Genomic DNA, 20,662 nt, shown 5'->3' on the forward strand with positions numbered 1-20,662 from the left:
TGTTGAACGTGATTCTTCCAGTTTCCTTGGAATTTTAGCAAAAATCCCAAAGGAGAAGAAAAACATAATAGGTGCACTTCCTAAAGCAAGGTACTGGGTACCTCTACCAGACCACCTGAACAACTGTAGATCTGGTTCTGTCGATATTAGCCAAATCCCTTTCTAAGCTGTATGAGAGGTGGAAGCTGAACCTCCAGGAGAGTGACGAATTCCTTTGGAGAGAGTTGTCTTTATCCCATGGGTCTTTTTTTTTTTTTTTTTTAATAGCAACTTTATTTATTTATTTATTTTTGGCTGTGTTGGGTCTTCGTTTCGTGCAAGGGCTTTCTCTAGTTGCGGCAAGTGGGGGCCGCTCTTCATTGTGGTGCGTGAGCCTTTCTCTATTGCAGCCCCTCCCGTTGCGGGGCACAGGCTCCAGACGCTCAGGCTCAGTAGTTGTGGCTCACGGGCCCAGCTGCTCCGCAGCATGTGAGATCTCCCCAGACCAGGGCTCGAACCCGTGTCCCCTGCATTAGCAGGCAGACTCTCAACCACTGCGCCACCAGAGAAGCCCTATCCCATGGGTCTTAATCCAAGTAAGAGAGCCTTGGAAGGAATCATCAAATGAAACTTGAGATCATGTGTCTCCTGTAGGTTGAGGGAATAGAGGAGCAGATACTTAACTCATTCCTTGTCTGTGACTCCAAAGGCCATGATTCAGTGATGCTCATATTTTCTCCATTGGGGGCTACTACCAGATAAAAATGTATATGCATATATTCATAACCAAGTCACCTAGTTTGTAATCTGTATATAGTGCTCACACTGTCAGCTTTGTATAATCTTTTCATTGTCTTTTTGAAGCCCTCCATTAAAGAATTCCCTGTAGGTGTTATTGTAGCCAGTGATCTGGAGTGAATGGATCCCAAGTCTTGCTGTAAAGATTTTGGTACCTGAATAGGAGGAATAGTTGAACAACTCTACCACCCTCTACCCCGTTATCCCCCCTCCCCAACACACAACCGTCATCTTTGGAAATTTTGATCAAATCAGGCAAGTATTTATCGTGTTTGCCCTGAGTTCTAGACACCCCTAGCTCAGTACCTGGCAACATGGTGGATGATTCTTTCCTAGAAGACATCCATTGTGTTTGATATCAGTTTTTGTATCAGTAGCCAACAGCATTTTTAGCAGCCTAAAATGATGATTAATGCTTGTGACTTTCTGGCGTCCAGTAATGTTATCCCCCATTTTCACTGAGGCTGGCAAGGACAGAGATATTGCATTTGTCTTACAAATTCACTGGGGCAGAGCCAGAGTAAACATTGACTGGAGGTTCCATTTAAGGCCAACTCATTAGAATTTTAACCAATTTGCAAGAATAATCTCAATTAGCACAACTCATTAGACTCTAATTGGACTTTAAGCCCTTCTTGTAACCTGGTAGCCTCAGTGGGGCTCCCGAGGATGTGTTGTCGGGGGTGGATGTCTACAGGGTTGTGTACCTGTGGACGTGCCAAAGAGTTAATTTTCCTACAGCAGGGTGGAGTAATCCAAAGAAAACAAATGAGGAATCAGACTGGCTTGACAAAAGCACTATATGATCATAAAAGGCAATAGGACCCAGGCTTTGCATTAGAAAAAAAAAGAAAAAGACTTCTTTTTCTTTCTCTCATCACAGCCAAAAGATGCTGCTGATGCTAATCTATGCTCAAGATTGGTCAAAGAAAATATCTTTGGAGAACAGCCACTGCTCTCTCATTCCAGGCCAGCTTTAGGTAACCTTAGGATGACTTAGTATTACGCCAAAACTCTGTCCTGGCCCTAGTCCTAGCCTAGGTACCTATCATGCGCCTGCAGCAGTGTCTCAGGCGCCTCTTCACTCTGGAAGGTATCTGTAAAGTGTCTAACCCGTGTTCTTCCAGTTAACTCTTTATAGATGCCAGTGCTTCCCCTCCCCCTTACCATCCTGGAAGTTATGAAATCTTTGAAATATGTTGATTTCAGTTGTGAAATATATCACCTCAAGACTCAAGACACCCACTATCTTTTCATGTGTTTGATTCCCGGGAGTTCATGGACTTGGAAGAGAACCCAGGGGTCCCACCCAGCAGAACTTCCAACTTGCAATAGCATGCACAGGTGCTGATTGCCATCACTTCCAGTAACAGGGGTTCATCCTGTCTTCCTGTCTTCCACCCACCCAAGTCTTTTGATTTCTGGAGCCACACTGACTATGCTGAATCCAGCTCCCATACAACAGACAGCCTTTCAAACACGTCCACAACTTCCTTGACTCGCTCTTCTTCAGGTGAAGAACTCCTTCCTCCCTCAACCAATCCTTAGGTGGTGCTGTTTCGAGATCTTTCTCCATCCTGACCTACAACCCTCCTCTACTTTTTTACCCTTTCTTATTTACAGTGAAGGGCTTAAAACAGAGAACATCCTTTCCCCTGCACTCCACCCCCAACACTGGCATAGGATATATTTTTACCTTTCTCGCCCTGGCCTTTATACTTCTGTCGATATGGTCAGCATGTGGTGCCTTTAGCTTTATCTTTGTCAGACCTTTGGCTCATACTAGGCATCACGTTGACCAGCCTCTCATACCCTGGCCTTTTCCATGCAGCAATACAACTGGGTTCTGTGATGCCCCTAAGAGCGGGACTTTGTACTGACCTCATTTAACTTTGTCTGGTTAGATCTGGATGGTCTTTCTCAGTAACCCACTCAAGTATCAAGAAATAAGGACTGTCCAGAGCTGTGCCGTGAGGTGAGGTGTAGTCTCTGTTGTTCACCTATTGTAGCATACTGGCTTTTACTCAGAAAGCCCAATTTGTGATTTTTCTCACCTGCAAATCTCCAACCTACTGAATTCCATATTCTGGCCTTGTTTTCTGCTCATAGGGCAGTGTCTTAGAAGTGAAGAGAGCTTTGGAGAAGGTAAAAAATAGAGGAGATATTCTTCAACTCTTTTTCTTTCTTTGCTTTCTTTTCAGGGATTGAATAGTTACCCCTCAAGAATCAAGTCATAGTCTTTCAAACTTAAAATGTCATTTATTGGGACTTCCCTGGTGGTCCAGTGGCTAAGACTCTGTGCTTCCAATGCAGGGAGCCCGGGTTTGATCCCTGGTCAGGGAACTAGATCCCACATGCATGAGAATTCTCATGCCACAACTAAAGAGCCTGCATGCAGCAACGAAGATCCCGTGTGCCGCAACTAAGACCCAGAGCAGCCTAAAAAATAAATAAATATATTTTTTTAAAATGTCATTTATTTCTCTATTACTTACAATCTAATAGAGGCTGGGAATGGGGAGAAGGGCACAGTCAGCATGTAATAGAGGAAAGAGCACTGCATCAGGAGCAAGACTGCTTCATGGGCATGTGACTTGTGAAGTTACACTGGGCCCTGGGCTCAGAAGAGCCCTGTGTTTGGCTTAATGCTCTGTTGTTGCCGTCTTGAAGTTCTTCCTTATTGAACAGGGGGCCCTACATTTTCATTTTGCACTGGGCCCAACAAATTTTGCAGCTGATCCACCTTGATTAGGAGTGTTTCTCTCTCTCCCCCCTCACCCCCAATCTTGGCATATTGTCTTACCTCATATCTGCCATAGGGGAAATAATAGGATTTCCACCTCTGGCAATCTATGAGTCTAAAACAGAAAAGGTAGAAAGAGGGAGCAGTGGGCTCTGTCAAGAATTGCAGGTAGAACTGAAGCTTCATATAGGTCTTTTTTTTTTTTTTAATATATTTATTTTATTTTTACATTTATTTTTGGCTGTGTTGGGTCTTCGTTTCTGTGCAAGGGCTTTCTCTAGTTGCGGCAAGTGGGGGCCAGTCTTCACCGTGGTGCACGGGCCTCTCACTATCGCGGCCTCTCTTGTTGCGGAGCACAGGCTCCAGACGCGCAGGCTCAGTAGTTGTGGCTCACGGGCCTAGTTGCTCTGCGGCATGTGGGATCTTCCCAGACCAGGGCTCGAACCCGTGTCCCCTGCATCGGCAGGCAGATTCTCAACCACTGCGCCACCTGGGAAGCCCCCACATAGGTCTTTTGAACTTAGTTGGTCCAGGTCCTTCATTTTATATTGGAGGAAACTCAGTTCTTAAAAGAGAATGTGGTCTCCTCAAGTCCCATAACACATTGGAGTAGAGATTTCTGTGGATGACTTCCCTCCCCAGAGGAGCCTACCAGGAAGGGAGCCAATGTAGCCATCATAGCCATTGTAGGCAAGGATGTGGCCAATGATGGAGCAGGGAGAGTGAGCTCAGACACTTCTTACTCCAGTGCCTGCCTTTCTCCTGCTCTCTGAAGCACACACACACATACTCTAAATAGACTTAAGCAACTTTGGTGCAGTTCCAGTGATAAACCCGAACCACGCAGAGTCCTAGGTAGGAAATTGATCCCAGTGATATAGAGAAGTATGGAGATGCCTGTGCAGGCCAACCATACATCCTCTGGGGACCTCCAGGATTGGCTTGCCATTTGAGTGCCCTGTAGGTACTTTGTCCTTCCTAATGCTGTTCTCTCCCCCTCCTTCCTATAATCCCTCTGACTTTTAACATCTCCTTTCCCAAATGCCAGTATCCCCTCCATCTCTTTCTTTTCCCATAGTTACTCTTCCCTTGTAAATTTGAAGCCCCCAGTCCCCTCTTGTGTCATGTAAATACTCATGACTTGTAGCATCTGCCCTGAGTGCAAGCTTCTCTCTAACCAACTTTCTCTGCTGCTGGGGTGACATGCTGAGGCTAAGGTCAGAAGGAAGAAGGACGTGAGGGTTTGGGGAGCAGCTCCTCCACAGTTTACTTTTTCCTCCAACTATCTTAAAAATACAGTTTCACATTGCAAAGATTTGTGTCCTGTTGGAAACCCTCTTTGGATCTGTGTATTAGTTCCATGTTTCTCCTGCTGGAGTAATTTTGACTATATAATTCTAAAACACTCTTAACTCTCAGCCATGCTCCTCCGTTATATTACCTGGCCCTCAACGGCATGTAAGCTCACCTCTTCACTTTGCCTTGGACCAGGCTCCCCAACTCTTGCTAGAAGTGCTCCAGCTTCACGGCTCTTTCAGTTTCTAGAAAGTGCTCTGTATCCTTCACCTCAGAGCTCATGCTTGAACAACTCCCACCCCACTTTCCCCCACCACACTTCCCAGTGAAGCCTTCTTTGGCCATTAGACCAGTTTATGTATCTCCAGCGTTTACTCTCATTAGCATACCACTTATGGCTCAGTTACAATCATGTTTGTTTCCAATGTAGTTATGACTATTTTGATTCAGGTTTGTGTCCCTCACAAAATTAAAACACAAAGGGCTAAAATTTACCAAGAGTTTACTATATCCCAGGGGCTTTACATATGTCATGTAATGTTTAAAATATTCCTAAGAGGTAGATACTGTTACTGTCATTCCCATTTTACAGATGAGGAAACCGAGGCACAGAGAGACTTAATCCATTTATATTCAAAGTCACATGACTTACAGGTGACAGAGTTGGTCATCAGACCAGATAGGTGGTTTGGCTCTAGAGCCCATGCTCTTCACTTCTGTGCCATCTGCTATGACACTAGGAGCTGTGGCTGTGTTTGCTTACTGTGGTATCCTCCATGCCTAACTCCTGGCATACAACAGGTCCTCAATAAATACATGTTGATTCCATGATTGGTCATGGAAGTTGACCAATTACTTTTTCTTAATTTTATTGTTTCTTTGCTCCTTGTTGCACGGAGAAGGGAATAGGACACATACGTGTACACAATAATGCTGGTGGTTAGAACTCTGCCTTCGAAGCATCTGGTACTTTTATATGCAGACCACGGAACCACTGGGAAAGCAGAGCTGACAATAGGATTATGACTTCAGGACCTGGTGCTGCAACCTCACTGCTTACCTTTTAGTTACTGTGGCCTGTCCTGACCATGCTCTACCTTGGTGTCAGTGTAAAATAGCCCTGCGACACTTCTGATGAAACCTGACCCAAGAATCATGGAAAGAGATGACGGGTGGAGACCCAGCTGACATTCTCTCTTTCAGATGTGGTTAAGGGTAGAATACCCTCTCAGTGTGTCCTAAGTTTGGCTATATTGTGACTAAGGAGGATGATTCATCAGTTATCTTCCTATTTTTACTATTAAAACAATTCTAACCCAACCCAGTTTCCATTATAATGGAGGGAAAACCTCAGCCATGTTGAGTTTGTTAATATTTAAAGCAGAGATTGAAGGGGTTGGAGAGCATAAAGGCAGTCCCTCAGGGAACACACATCCTGAATTATGGTCCATTGCAGAGCTTAAGGACAAGGAGTTCTGATTACATCCCATGTTATTTCATTCAAGTATATAAAAATTATCCTGGGCCAGGCTCTGTAGTAGTTGTTGTGGGTACAGAGAGGAGTAAGACAAAATTACTTCCCTGGGTATGTGTCTATGGGAGCATACATCTGTATGGGGGGGAGGGAGGTATTCACTGTAATACCAGGCTGAGTGTGCTGGGTTAGTTCAGTTAACTTTGTTAAAATGCAAGAAGACCCTTAAAAGAAATGCCATTTGGGCTCTGTCTAAGAGAATCTGGAAGATTGATCAGAAGAGATGGTGGAAAGTGTATTACAGGTAAGTAGGATAGAATCAACAGAGGTCTGAAAGATGAAGGTATTTTGAGACATAGGAAACCATTGGTCTGGAATGGATGGTATATTAGGTATTGAAGGAAGGCCTGTACTACATGAAGAGGAGAAAGCATATTGGAGCCACACCATGGAGGATATTTACAGTTTAGCTAATGGGGGAGAGGTGGTCCTGGGGGAAGGGATCTTCCACTTCACCTCTCTCCTGTCTCCAACATCCTAAGTTAAAATTCAGGTCCACGATAAGAAGGCCGAAGGCAGAGAAGATGAGACCCATAGTCCACAAGAGTCGTCCTTCAAGAGGCCCGACCAGCTCACCTGCTTCCTAAGGATTTAATCCACAAATGCTTATTTCATATCATCCTTTCAGCACCATTCCACCTATGTGTCAAGCAATCTATATATCGGTACTAAATTAAACCATAACTGAATTCCTACTATTTCAAGGTGCTCTGTTAGATGTTGAGAAGAGATATCAAATTGAATAAGACAAGCAGCCTTTGTGTGCCAAGTTTTTACTATATTTTTACAATAGTGCTCTGAGTTTGGTATAGATGATAAACTGAGGCTGTAAAACGTTAAGTAGCTTGCCCAGGATCATGTAGAGAGTGAGTGGTTGAGCCTGAATTCAAACTCTGGAAGTTCCTGGACCTCGGTTTCCTAGTCTGTTATGTGACGAGACTATAAATACATCATGGAATAGCTGAAGATTAAATGAAATAGCATAAGTAAAGCCCTGGCACAGTGCCTCACACCTAGTTAACTATTGTTATTTTTATTGCTTTCTACAGAGTTAGTGCATGGCAGAGCTGCGACTGGGGCTTAGGGGTGTCTAAGCTACCCCCAGGGTCATGTTCTTTTTTGTAGCTCCGTAGTGTCTCCCTGCAATATGATACAGCATATTTTGGTTTAGCTTCTCAATATCAAAACTGAAGGTATAAATAGACTAGAGAACCAAGTGGCTTAAAGTCATGCTGGAAAAGTGATGAACAAAGTAGATGACTAGTCTGAAGTATGTGCCAATCTGCCATTCTTCAGGATTCACTAAGCTCTCTCCTAGGATCAAATCCAATTCCAGTGAAAACCTGCATCCAGCAACTGTTGGACTTGAGCTCCTGATGGCTTGCCTTCAGATAAGAGCAGCATGACTTTATGCTCATTGCTTCTACAGCAGTCACCACATCCAAAAAGTCTTTGGAACTTGGCAGCTTTAGGCTTGCATCCTAATTCCAACTTGTGTGCTCTCTGATCATGGGTTAGTTACTTAATTTCTTTCAGTTTCAATTTCCTCCACTGTCAAATGGGAATAATAATACCCACTCACAGGGTTGTTGTAAGGTTAGATGAAAATTAAAATTATATACAGCATTTGGTACTGTATCTGACTAACAGAAACTCTCTCTGAGTGGTAGCTTTTATTTTAAGAAAGTTTACATCTTTCATAAGAAGGTTGTTGATAAGTCTTGGATAACAGTCCATATGATATGTATACTTTATAAGTACTTCTTTGAAAGAGAGCGTCATTTCTCCTAGTCCAGCTCTTTCCGTGACATTACACAGAGAAATATACAAGAAGCCAGCAGGAAGCCCAGAAGAGATTTGCTGCCACCCCAAATTTCATTCTAAACAAACCCACTGCAAGGAAGCCTGCACTTACACAAAGATAAATCAGAATGCAGTTACTCCCTTCTTAAAGGACTTGGAAAGAGTATTTGAAATCTGCCCAAAAGTAGTTTGGGAAGGCTTAAATGTAAAATGAAGAATAAATTTTATATTAGGATCTTGGGTGATTATTTAAAATTTATTTTCCATTTTATCATGTTTTGCAGCAAAAGATACAAAAACAAGTAAAAAATATAAAGGGATTAAATATTTAAAAAATTGTCTTTTCTTCAGCTTTCTAGGAGCACATAATTAAGTCCAACATGTATACTCCACTTCCTGTATTATTTCCTTTTTGCTGTCCGTTTTTAATGTCTGTCATTATATTTTCATCTTAACTCCATTATTTCTTATTCTATTTCTGTTCTCTCCTTTTGTATTTTTAGGTTGTTTTTTGAGGGCAAAACACCTAGTTCATTTGGTCAGTTAGTCAAATTATTGTTTATTCAATTATAGGAAAAAATTAAAAACCGCAATATAAAACCAATAATAATATAAAAAAAAGAACCCAACAAAATACCCAACCTACCATCACCAACAACAACAGCCATCAAACCCTACATCCCAGCTTTCTCTTAGGGACTCAGTAGATCAGCTTCAAAGAGCTGACTGTGCTGTTCAGTTTTTGTTGGCAGTGGTGGTAAAGCCACTCTCTTTTTGTTTATAAAGTCAGCTAAATCAATCCCTCATTCATTTATTCCTCTTTAATCCTTAAGAGTTGAGTGTCCTTTCATGGTATTTCTTATTCCTAGAGTGGTTGAATTTTTCAACCAATGAAGAACTGATTTTTAATCCTAACCTCATCACTTAGGATCTAGTCACATAGTCTATGACTCTGTTTCCTTATCTGTAAAATGGGGAACTACTATGAGGATCAATTAGATAAGAGATATGAGAGCCCTTTTTAAGGGCAAAATGATGTATGCATGAAGGTGATTATTATTCCTTGTTGAAATCCTATTGCAAAACTATTTTCTCAAAGAGGCGATAGTTACCTTTAATAGTCCATGGAATCATTTGGGACTAGAAATATAAATACTAACTACTATTTATTTAGAGATACCCTAATCCTTTCTTGGATAATAAATTATATATGAGAAACATTGAAGAAAATTCTCACTTTACTGCATTTAAAAGCATGGATTCTGTTGATCTCCTAAATAATTCTTAACCTCCAAAATTCTTGTTCTTGAATCAGTTTAGGACCACTTCCTCTACTCTTGTAGGTTACAAATCTGATCTCCCAGAATTTAAAGGCATGGGACATCAGATTACCATACCTATTGTTTTTATGAATCTTTATAAAAGAACATAAACCCAATCTGATTTAATCCATCCCAATTCAACAAACATCGATGAGCATTCCAGTCGATGCTAGGTACCAGGGGAGGGACAGGAGAGTAGAAAGTTGAGCATAGACTGTAGAGAATGATGAGCACCTATGCAAGTTAGCTTGCTTGAAATTTGTCCTACTAGCTTCCTGAGAAAACAGTAATTTAATATTTGTGTTATAAAACTTCATGTTTTATAAGGTACCATACTTAACTCTTATTGTATCTTCATAATAATCATATGAAATATATATATATATTGCCATACTTAACTCTTATTTTATCTTCATAATAATCATATGAGATAAATATTCACTATTTCTCTATTATAGGTGAGAACCTTGAGGTTTAGCAAGGTTAAAATTTGCTTAAGTATGAATCCCCAGCTAGTTAATGACAGAGCCAAGATTTACACACAATAGCCTGCATCTAAATTCTGTTGTTTTTTTTTTCTTTCTTACACCACATTGCATTCATCTTAAGAAAGATAATACATTCAGCAAATAAATTATGTCTCATTTTAGTGTTTTAATTTGGCATAAATAACATCTCTTTCTCCTTGCCAAGTTCACTAGTACTCATCTGTCTGTTCTCATGATATACTAGACATACTAGAGCTTTGAACTTCTTGGAAGAAAGGAACTGTCTAAATTCAAGGTATTAGTTTTGCTATTACTATGAGCCAAGACAAATGAAGAGTGATGAATAGAGCACCTCTTGTCTTACCAGAACCCTTTAATTAAGGAAATTGGTTATTTTCATTCCCTGTAGCTATGTAATGATTAATGCAACACAGCACAATACATTCAGAATGTAAGACATATCTCACTAAGACCAATCAACAAGTGTACTTCTTTAAAGAGGAAAGAATAGAGGCCAGATTGGACCCAGTGCTGACCTCTGATTTCTATAGTGAAACAACATGATAGATTTTGCAAATTCTAGAGAAGCTATTTATTTCCAGTCTTGGGACCATAAAATGATCTAGTGGAACCAGTTTTGAATAAATTTCTTTTATATAGGTGGAAGTGAAAAAAAGAGAAAATCAGTTTGGCCTCCCAGAGCAAACAGAAGATATTGCAGGGCAGATAAATAGCTAATTAATGCTTCATCATACAACATCCCTTATAGCTATACAAAAAAACAGTTCTCAGTATAATATAGACAAAGTAGAATTACAATAAAAGCAGTTAAATAACTTACTTTGTCTCAGCTACCAACATTATGGCAGCCGGTGGGCTGTGGGTATATATATTCAATTAACTGTCTTCATCCCTTAGAGAAACTGGGCTGCTGCTTAGTAGCTGTATGATCTTGTACAATTTGCCTAAATTCTCAGAGGTTCAGTCTCCTCTTCCGTATAATGGAGGAAATAATATCCATATCGTGAATTTCTATGTATGAAGCATGTGTTTGAATACGGCTCCAGCTTAAGTAAGTGAATAATAAATTGTAGTAAAGATGCTGATGTTGATGATGGTACTTTGGCACCATGTTTCCACCACCTTTTGAACAGGCCAAGCAAGCATTTCTCAACCACTAGTCTTTGGGTTTCACTGGCAGGGGTTGGGTCTTAGCCACAGCTCTGGCTCACTTCTTAGGAATTTGGCTGTGTCCCATAGTATCACATCCAATCCTTTCATTCAGTCCCAAACCTCCAGCACAGCCTATGCTGAGCAAGAAACAATGAGGGCCCTGAAGAAAGAGTGCTATTGCCCTGCCTGTGTCCTTTGGATATTTGAAGGCCAGTCACCTGGTCCTTGGGCTCACAGTATCTCAGGACTGTTCTTCTTCTGGGATCCTGCTGGAGTGTCTGTTGAAACTGTCACAATCTTGGGATCCTGGCTGGTAGGATGAGAGTCAGAGTCATGATTAGACCTCACCTCTGTGCCACTGGCTTCTGATTGTCACCCCTAGGCTCAGAACTTCTTACGAGCTCCAGACGGCATGAAAGGAAGAATAATTGATGATTGTGGGTCCCTATGGAGCTTCGTAATCTTGCATCAGAGTTAATGAGAGTCTACTGTGTCTCCCCCACTGGAGACCATGGATCTCTCCAGGCAGTATGTGCGTCTCACTCTTTGCTTTGTCTCATGTCTCATCTACTGCCTGTTGCATTGTAGCTTCTTGAAGTTTTAGTGAATTGAACTTTCTGAATTTGGTCTTTAGCACTGTACTCAATACTGATGATGATGAAGATGATAATGACAATGAGAGTGATGGAGGAAGAGAAAATGACAGAATTAGAAGGGGACAAATGTAGTCAACAATCATGGGATACAAGCTATGACTCAGTGCTGGATGTTCAGGAGGGACAGAGGATGTTACACCAACTGTTAACTAGAGAAAAAAATGGCTCACATTCCCTCTAGAGACTTAAATTAGAAAAAGGGTTTACTCCCATGATCCACACAATAGTGTAAAATCGATAAAAGCCAACTTTTATTAAGTACTTACTGTGTGCCAGTCATTGTTCTTAGCAGCTTACATCTATTATCTCATTTAAGCCTCCCAACAACCCTATGAAGAAGTCAGTATTGTTATTATTATCTCCACTTTATGGATGAGAAAACAGAAGCATAGAGATGTTAAGTGATAGATTCAAGATCACACAGCTTGTAATTGGCAGAGCCAGGAGTTGAACCCAGGCAGTGTGACTCCAGAGCTATCCTCTTAACCAATACTGTTGCCCTTGGGACACAAGTCTGTAAAGGTACAGCGCCCTAGGTGCAAAGTGAGATGTAATCACCTTGGAAAACTGGGCGTTACAAACTTGACTGTGGTTGTATTCTTTATTCTTTCACTGATCAGTTAAGACAAATTAAAAATTTAATTTTAAGCAAAAGCCATAAATCAGTTGATCAAAAAACTCAGAGGGGAAGGTAGAATAAGATCATGGTTAAAGCGGACTGAAAAAGGCACAGGTGAGGATGTTTCCTAGACCCAAGGATCCAGATGTAGACACACATTACCTGAGTGATTGGGAAGATGGGAGCTCTAAGGCTGGAACCAGCAGATGATAGTCCATTCCCAGATACAATTATTGCCTATCAAAAAACTGGACAAAGTGGAAGCATCAATAATTCTCAGTGGACTAATAAACAGAAACAAGGGCTTGATTTTGAGTCCGTTATATTATCCTCTGGTCTTTCCTTTTTGTGTAGACCTAGCTATGATGTTCTCTCTTGAATATCTTCATTTTTATATAAAACAGTTTTTGTTTCATTTTTTCTGTGTGAAAAGGTAATACACCTCCCCAGTAAGACACACTACAGAAATTTATTATTAATCATTAGTTGTGCACAACAATTGTTTTTACATAATGGTTCTCTACATCCTGGAAGGTTAGGTGTAGATAGGTGTTAACATCTGTCACCTAATTACAAAATAGTGAAATTCACATGAAAGTCTTTGATCTGGAAGGTTGTGTAGTACAGTCTTGAACTCCGTATTAAACACACTTGGAGACCAAAGAGTAGTAGAAAATGTTCCCTTAGCTCTCTCTTCGGGCTGCCATTCCATTGAACAGATTCTGCTTCAGATGGATATCTAGAAGTGCTTTAATTCTGATGCTCCTCCATCTTTCCCTTTCATCACCTCTGTCTTCCCCCACCAGGGTCCTGGTTCAATCTTACCACTGCCCTTTGTAGCTAATCCTGGAGAGAAGCTGATGCTTTCCTGGCTCCATTCTGGAGCACAACTGTGGATTCTCACATTCTTTAGTATAGAGCCTTTACAGACAAACAAACCTTCCTGGTAGTATTAATACCTTCTTAGAGCAAAACTGAGTCATTATTATGCTGTAAGATGTCCTTACCTCCAGAGATAATGAGGTGGGAGATCACAGAACATGACAAAGATCCTGAAAGGAACAGAAACTCTATCATGCCACAGTCTGTTGAAATACAGTCATAATCTTAGTACTTTGGCCATTTGAATACCTTACCAGTTGGTGGCATGGCCTACTGGACAATTCTTGAACAAGAAATGGGGAGATACTGATTTGAGTCCAGGTACTGTCACCTACCCACTATGTGATCTTTGGCAAGTCGGGTTTCTCTCTGAGTTTTGGTATCTTCATCCATAACACAAAAGAGTTATACTAATTCAACGATTTCACTCTTTTTTAAAAAAATACTTACATATCCCTTTCTTTAAATAAATGTTCTTGGGATTTTAAACAGATCAAATATGAAAGCAGGGTGGCTCTGGGGTTCAGGGTCTCACCCATGCATACTATCTTCCTCCATCTCATGGTACACCCTGGGGTCCTGTGTTTAACAGTTCTAATATCATTGTAATAGTTTTTATATCAAAGATCTTTTCCAGTTCCAAAATTCTGTTTGACAACTTCAAGCAAAGGCAATAGCTTAATGAAAGTCAGCGTATACATAAAATCCATGTTAAGCTTTTTTTAAAGTTTTACTGGGAAAACAAAAACAAAAGCCAAATAGTTCCTTAATATATTTCAGCCTAAAGTAGGATTATTCTTTACCTCCAGGTGAAAAACTTGCAGTAACGTTAGAGACCATAGACTTCAAAGGAAGTCAGGAGTTGAGTTTGGGAACAGAAATCAGATTTCATTCCTATCTTCTATACTTCTTGTAAGCATAAATGCTTCTGAATCAATCTGTAGAGCATCATTCGATTTGAGATTCTGGAAAGTAGTCACACCATATCCATATTTCACAGTGCAGTTATTTCCACACAGGTCAGTTCCCCTCAGCAGATTTGTATCAGACCCCACTGAGTGTTCTGGTGTACAAGGTTCTGCACATGTAGTAGCCTTGAGGGTGTTGGGCTATTCTGCCAAAACTGTGAGTGGCCCTGGTTTGTCACCTGTTTGGCTGATTGATATTCTGCATTGCCTGATTCATAGTTGGCCCTCAAAAATATCTGTTGAGTGAGTGGATGAATTCAGTAAGATGACTCAGGTCACTGAAAGGTCCCAGTGGCCACTCAAGCCAAGCCTTAATGAGAACTAGCCTAACAGTTGACACAGACATTTAGAGACCTAGCCAATTATTGTTCTTACACACATGTGACCATGGGAACATGAGCCTATAGAAATGTTTTATGGGCTTAGATCATAACTCCGCAAAATGAGAGGAGAGTACTCAGAACCTTTGTTTTATATTCACAGGAGCAAATAATAGCTAGAAATCAGTCCTTCAAGGATGATCTTTAAAAATTAATCAATAATCTGATCCATTTAAGAAAAAGTAGAAATGTATATTTGTAAGATGTCATGCTGCCTATGCCTCCTTGCTGGTGACCAGAAACTCAGTAGTCTAGGATTGACTAATCTATTATCCACTTTAAATTAGGAATTTTGGTTTAACATAGGCAAAGGCAGGAAAGAATATCCTATTGGCAGAATCCTAGTTCTTTTCTCTCTAGAGTATATTTTATGCTCACTGGGTTGAACCAATTCCTCATTTTGTTTTTGTGATTTCAAACTATGTAGAATATTTTTGTAATCTGAATCTAGTTTTTGAATTCAGGATGGTTACTAAACTATTGTATGGAGTTGTAAAGTTTATAGAGTACCAGGGCAGCATTTCTCTTACATGTTGAAAAACAGATTTGACTTCTGAGGTGCTCTCTGACAAAAGGGTTCTGAGATCAAGCAAATTTTACTGAAATGATGCAACAGAATCAGTGTTGGGTTAGAATTACTCTTAGCTATTTATAAATTAGTGTGAAATATATCTAAAAGTTTGTGTTACTTAAAATCTTGTTCCAGTTGAATATAATTTTTAAATGCTACTGATTAATACTGAAGTTACATGACTTAATGAAGTAATGAACTGCTTAAATGAAATTTTACCAAAAATGCTTAAATATAAAATAAAAGTAAATTTTAATATAATCATTTGATGGAAAATGATAAAAAATGAATTAACTCCATCCTTTCTTAAAGAGACTAGTATAATAAATGCAGTAGTTTTCCCTTCATGCCACCCCCCCCCAGGGTTATCACTATGAATACTGGGCAATGTTATGGAACAATGAGGCCTTCACAACTATATATGTGGGCCTCTTTGCCTCCAGATCCTTTAGTTCTTTGAGTTCTTGTTTTGTGTTTTTATTGACAGGCTTCATCATCTCTTCTCTGAAGTTATTACCTTCATATTTCTCTCTCCATTCTGATCCATCAGGTTTTTTTTTGGTTTTTTTTTCTGGTGTGATGTGGGATAGGCTAGTGCAATTTTTACAACTATGTATAAAATAAGATAATTGCATTCTGAGATCCACAGCTTTAGTAAAGTGTATGAGTATTACTTTAAATTCGTGATATTTAGGGAACACTTATTTTTACTTTTCATTTATTTCTGCTCTGTTTCCTGGATCTGAATAATTCCTGTCTTGAATTTGCAGAACTTCTATTTCTTAACATATATGATTAATGGATGAAAATTTTCTTTTGTTTTATTTTTAAAAATTAACATATTTTATTATAAAATACCATTAGTTACATTCTCAATTAACCATATCTATAGATTGCCTGACAGTTCCAACCAGTCTATCACCAAGGAACTTCCATTCACCTGGTAGCAACATATCATAATTACAAACAAATTAAGTAAGAATGAAAGGCTCATTAAGTTCAGTGATTGCACACAAAAAAATAAATGAATACCATGATACATAGCCATCTCAATCACACCAAATGGAAAATTTGCAAATGACCCTAAAGTGACAAAATAGGACATCTATCACTTCCACTGAAAGCCACTGATTCAGTGGTGTTTCCACTATTGATAAAACTGAGCTGCCTGATGATATTGTATTAGACTTCCATATTTGTTCACATCTCTGTAGAGAGAAGTCATGTGCAAATCTCTGAATAAATCATAAATACATTAAAAAGATTATTTGACCTTGAGAATGACTTGAGTAGATCACAAAAACCAGAAACCATAAATGAAAATTATGAGAAATTTGATGACATCAATAAAAAACCTCTGAAGACTTTTATCTTTTAGATATACAGACTAAAGTATTCATAGATTAACTAATGATATTTTGCATTTGCTACAAAAGAGTACAGGGTTGATGGAAGGAGGAGTTTAAAATGGGAACAAGATTGTCCGTGAATTAATTAACTACTGAAGCTGGGTGATAGGCACTTGGGGTTCACTTATACTTTTCTCTTTTTTCTCTAGCTCTCTTTTTTTGTATGTTTGAAATTTTTAATAATTAAAAAAATCTTTTATGTGGCTAAAAACAATCATAGAAGTTTGAACCACCACACTGGAAAAATATTCGCAGCACTAGTAGATAAAACAAGGGGCAATATTTCTAATATAAAAAGAACTATTAACCAATGCATGAAAGAAACTTTATACAAATAAAAAAGAATGGCAATACACATGAACAGACAATTCACAAATGGAGAAATACTAATATCCAATAAATATATATGAAGATTTTCAACCTCACTGATAGTCAAAGAAAAGTTAATGAACATAAAACTCAGCTGTCAGATTGGCAAAGATTAAGCAGGTTCAGGAAAAAAAAAAAACCTCAAAGATAATGAGAGTATAGGTAAATGATGTAATTTCCTATATGGTCTCTGGAAATGTGAATTGGCAGAAAACTTTAAGAGTGTATCTTGGCAATATGTTTCAAAATATAAAATGTAAATGTACATTGACATCCACATTCTACTTATGGAAATTCAAAGGAGATATTGGCACAAGTGACAAAAGTGTGAACATTAAGATATTCTTGTTAATATGAAAGATAGAATATTATGCCCATTAATAGGAAGCTGATTAAGTATTCTATAATACAGACAAATAATGAAATATTTTACAGCAATTAAAATGTTTATATTTTCCATATTTATTGCTGAGGAGGAGATCTGTGACATATATTTGAGGAAAAAAGCAGTATTTAAATATTTGCATTTTCCAATTTACAGAAAATACATGAAATTTATGTATACGTGCATAGAGGAGTGTCTGGAAGAATGTTCACCAATTTGTTAAGTATGACAGTCTCTATTGGTTGGATTTCTGGTGATTTTTATATTAGTCTGTGTATTTTTGTATATTGTATAATTAAGAAGTATAATTGATCAAGAACCAATTTGTTAAAAATCATTTCATAAGCCTGACTTCCCCATTAGATATTGAAGTGCTAAGGGACTGTGAGCATGTAATTCAGCAATCACTGTATTTCTAACTCCTGTTGGCGCCCAGTAGGTGCTCAGTGAATATTATTGAGGTTAAATTGAATTTTATCTACCATCTTTCCTTGACATCCATTCAGGCAAGTGTTTTTATGTTGGTATAATATATGGGTCTGCCCATATTTTCCTAGCATTTTAAGAGAAGCACAGAGTGTTAGAGTTGAAAAATTCTTTCTCTTTACACCAAATTTCCTACTTTGTGGACAAGGAAAACATAGCTCGGAAAAGTAAAATGACATATTCAGGATCATAGAGCTAATGGTTTCTGAATGTGAGCTCTATGAGAGCAAGCGTTTTAATCTGTTTTGTTTATTTCTATATCCCCAGTACCTAGGATCTGGCACATAGTAGGTACTCAATAAATATCTATTGAATGGATAAATGAATGCATCTTCTTACCACTTTGGGTCAGGCAGTTTGTCCATTTTTTTTCCCTCTATGATTCCTTTTTTTGAAATAGATTCTCAAAGTGGATTGTTGTATAAAAATCATTTCTTTAAAAGATGCCCTTTTGAGGGGTAGGTGATTGACTGACATGCTGATCATCATTGTTATTGTCAATGAGATGAGGACAGTGAAAATAATTATAAGGAGGCCTTGTTTCCTTCATCATTGATAATTTACCTGAGCTCAGGATAGCTCAGACCTGACACGTTATGGATCAACCTTGGTAAGACTGGACAATGGAGAGGAGAAAGGAACCAGAGTTGGGCAAAGACACAATCTCCAAGGCTTAAGGTAGACCCAGGTGCATGCCTGGCTTTAGAGAGGTCAGGGAGCAGTCCTGGAAGAACACTTCTGGGGTCCAGCATCCCAGGGATATTTCTGGAAGCAGTTGGTACTGCATCATCTCATCTGGGTCATTCAAGGTCTGGGAATCCATGCAGTGACCACCATTTAGGAGTGAGGCTGGGGAGCAGACAAATAGCAGCTCCTCAAAGTTTGGAGGAGCTGGACTGGGATTTAGTCCTGTGAATGTGGCCTATGTGAGCAAAATCATGCAGGGTCCTAGTGTCTCATTAGATGGAGTGAGACCGAGCATTGGGCAACTCCAACTCCACCAGGTCAAACAATATTATTACAGATAGGTGATAGGAAACAAAAGCACAGTTCTTAAGGTAGGACAAATCTAGATTGATAGATACTGAGAGTTATAGTATGGAACTACACAGGAGTCCTGGAATGAGAGAATTAGAACTTAATTATAATTTTACTAGAAACCCAAATTAGGCAACCCAAGTTGGAAGCATGGCCTAATTTCAAGTACAGTGGGAGGTGTGATAGGGAAGATTAGCTGATATATTGACCTACTTAGCAGGTACTAGCATAGGCACTGGGGTAGAAATAACTATTAAGGAAGAGAACATTTTGGAGTAGTACTAGGGCAATCAGTGGTAGAGGCTGACATCATCTATTTTCTGTCATTTGTGATGAGGTTTGTTCATGCAACTCATCTGTTGCTCTGTTTACTTTTAGTATATATAGTTCTTGTTTACTTCTAATCAACTAATCCTCACCTAATCCCTTGGACAAGAGAGACATTCATTGGAAGACAGTCAAAAGGAAAATATTGTGACACATTTAAAAATATATAGGACAGATAATTTTCATGCAATCAAAACATAGACTAAAAGTTTTAGCCCTTTTTTGCATTTATTCAAAGTAGGCTAACATTTCTTCTTAAGTTTATGTTTCTGAGCAATATTCTAATCTATTTATCATGGACAATAAAATAAAGTCATTGAAAGGTGTGTGTGTATGAGGGAGGAGACTGGAAATATTACTTCATTTTATCACATTCTTAAAACCAAGTTTGGATTTTGTTTGTTTTCAGAACTCTTTCTTTCTGTTGTGGGATCCACTGGGTCTTTTTTACTTTTTCCCTTCTATGGAGTCTGCTAGCTCCTGGTCAAGCCCCAAAATGTAGTTCAGTAAGATTTAACAGAACTCTGGGTAATGACTTTGAATGAATACCACCCACTGTGAGCGTTGAATTTGGGGACTGTTGGCAAAGTAGATAAGTCAATTTTAAGGATTATGTAGGGGAGCTGCAAAACAGTTCCTCTCCCTGTTGATGGGATATCCTGTTCACAGCTCCTGCCTCTAGAAAGGCTTTGATTCGGCAGCAAGTTGGAGCTTTTAAACACTCCAATGGGCCTTTGTTGGCAACTGCTCTGCCTGCATGCACAGAGGGCTCATTCTTCCACAGAGGGCCACATGGCCTGCTGATGGGCCATACCAGTTTACACTGTTGTTGCTAGTGGGAGGGAGAAGCAAGCAAGCAAGCATGGATCAGCGTGGCCTATAAAGGCACCGTTTATCCCTTTCCAGCTCAGTATCCTCTTCTCCAAGTGCATGCCACCTTCAGTGTGCCTCTTGTTTAGTGGCCTTTAAGCTGCAATTCTTACAGACTGAAATACCTCTGACACTCCTTTAAAATAAATTCCTGAATATACAACAGAGGCTCTTACAAGGTGCCATCCCCAGTGTCCCTTGGGGGAAATATTTTGTGAAGAAGTAATGTCATCACATGCCCCTTCACACACCCACCTTTCCCTTTGATCTTAGTGTTTACCTGTGGCTTATTGGTACCAAAGCAAACTGGGTATTGAACATTTGACTTTGAAATAGGTCTGGTTCTCCAATAGGCATTCTTTGAAGTCAGATCCATTATGCGTTGTTTATTGCCCTTTCAAACATACCCACATGTATTTCTAAGACCAAGGCTCTTCTTTACTCATTCAAAAGGAGCACTGGAGTTTGTTGCCATATTAATTATCCTTTGATATTTTTAAAATGGGAAAAATAATATCTCTGGAGTCCATTTTGTCCACTTACAAATTATTTTAACAATATATGTT

General features: G+C 39.3%; 2 long non-coding RNA genes across 4 annotated transcripts in view; both read left to right on the plus strand.

Annotated features, from left to right (window-relative positions):
* LOC309665097 overlaps positions 1-20,662 on the plus strand; it is a 914,413-nt gene that overhangs the window by 239,669 nt on the left and 654,082 nt on the right. The gene's annotated exons all lie outside the window — the stretch shown is intronic.
* The window catches only part of LOC309665080, a 267,884-nt gene that overhangs the window by 128,625 nt on the left and 118,597 nt on the right, over positions 1-20,662 (plus strand). The window contains exon 3 of one of the 3 annotated variants that reach the window (XR_014266198.1): positions 2,979-12,270. The exons of the other annotated variants lie outside the window; for them this stretch is intronic. This is a non-coding gene — a long non-coding RNA (uncharacterized lncRNA). Of the gene's footprint in view, positions 1-2,978; positions 12,271-20,662 lie in introns of those variants that run through there. 3 annotated transcript variants of the gene reach the window in all.

The sequence above is a fragment of the Balaenoptera physalus genome (assembly GCF_965194825.1).
Source record: "Balaenoptera physalus genome assembly, chromosome: 7".
Classification (NCBI taxonomy): domain Eukaryota; kingdom Metazoa; phylum Chordata; class Mammalia; order Artiodactyla; family Balaenopteridae; genus Balaenoptera; species Balaenoptera physalus.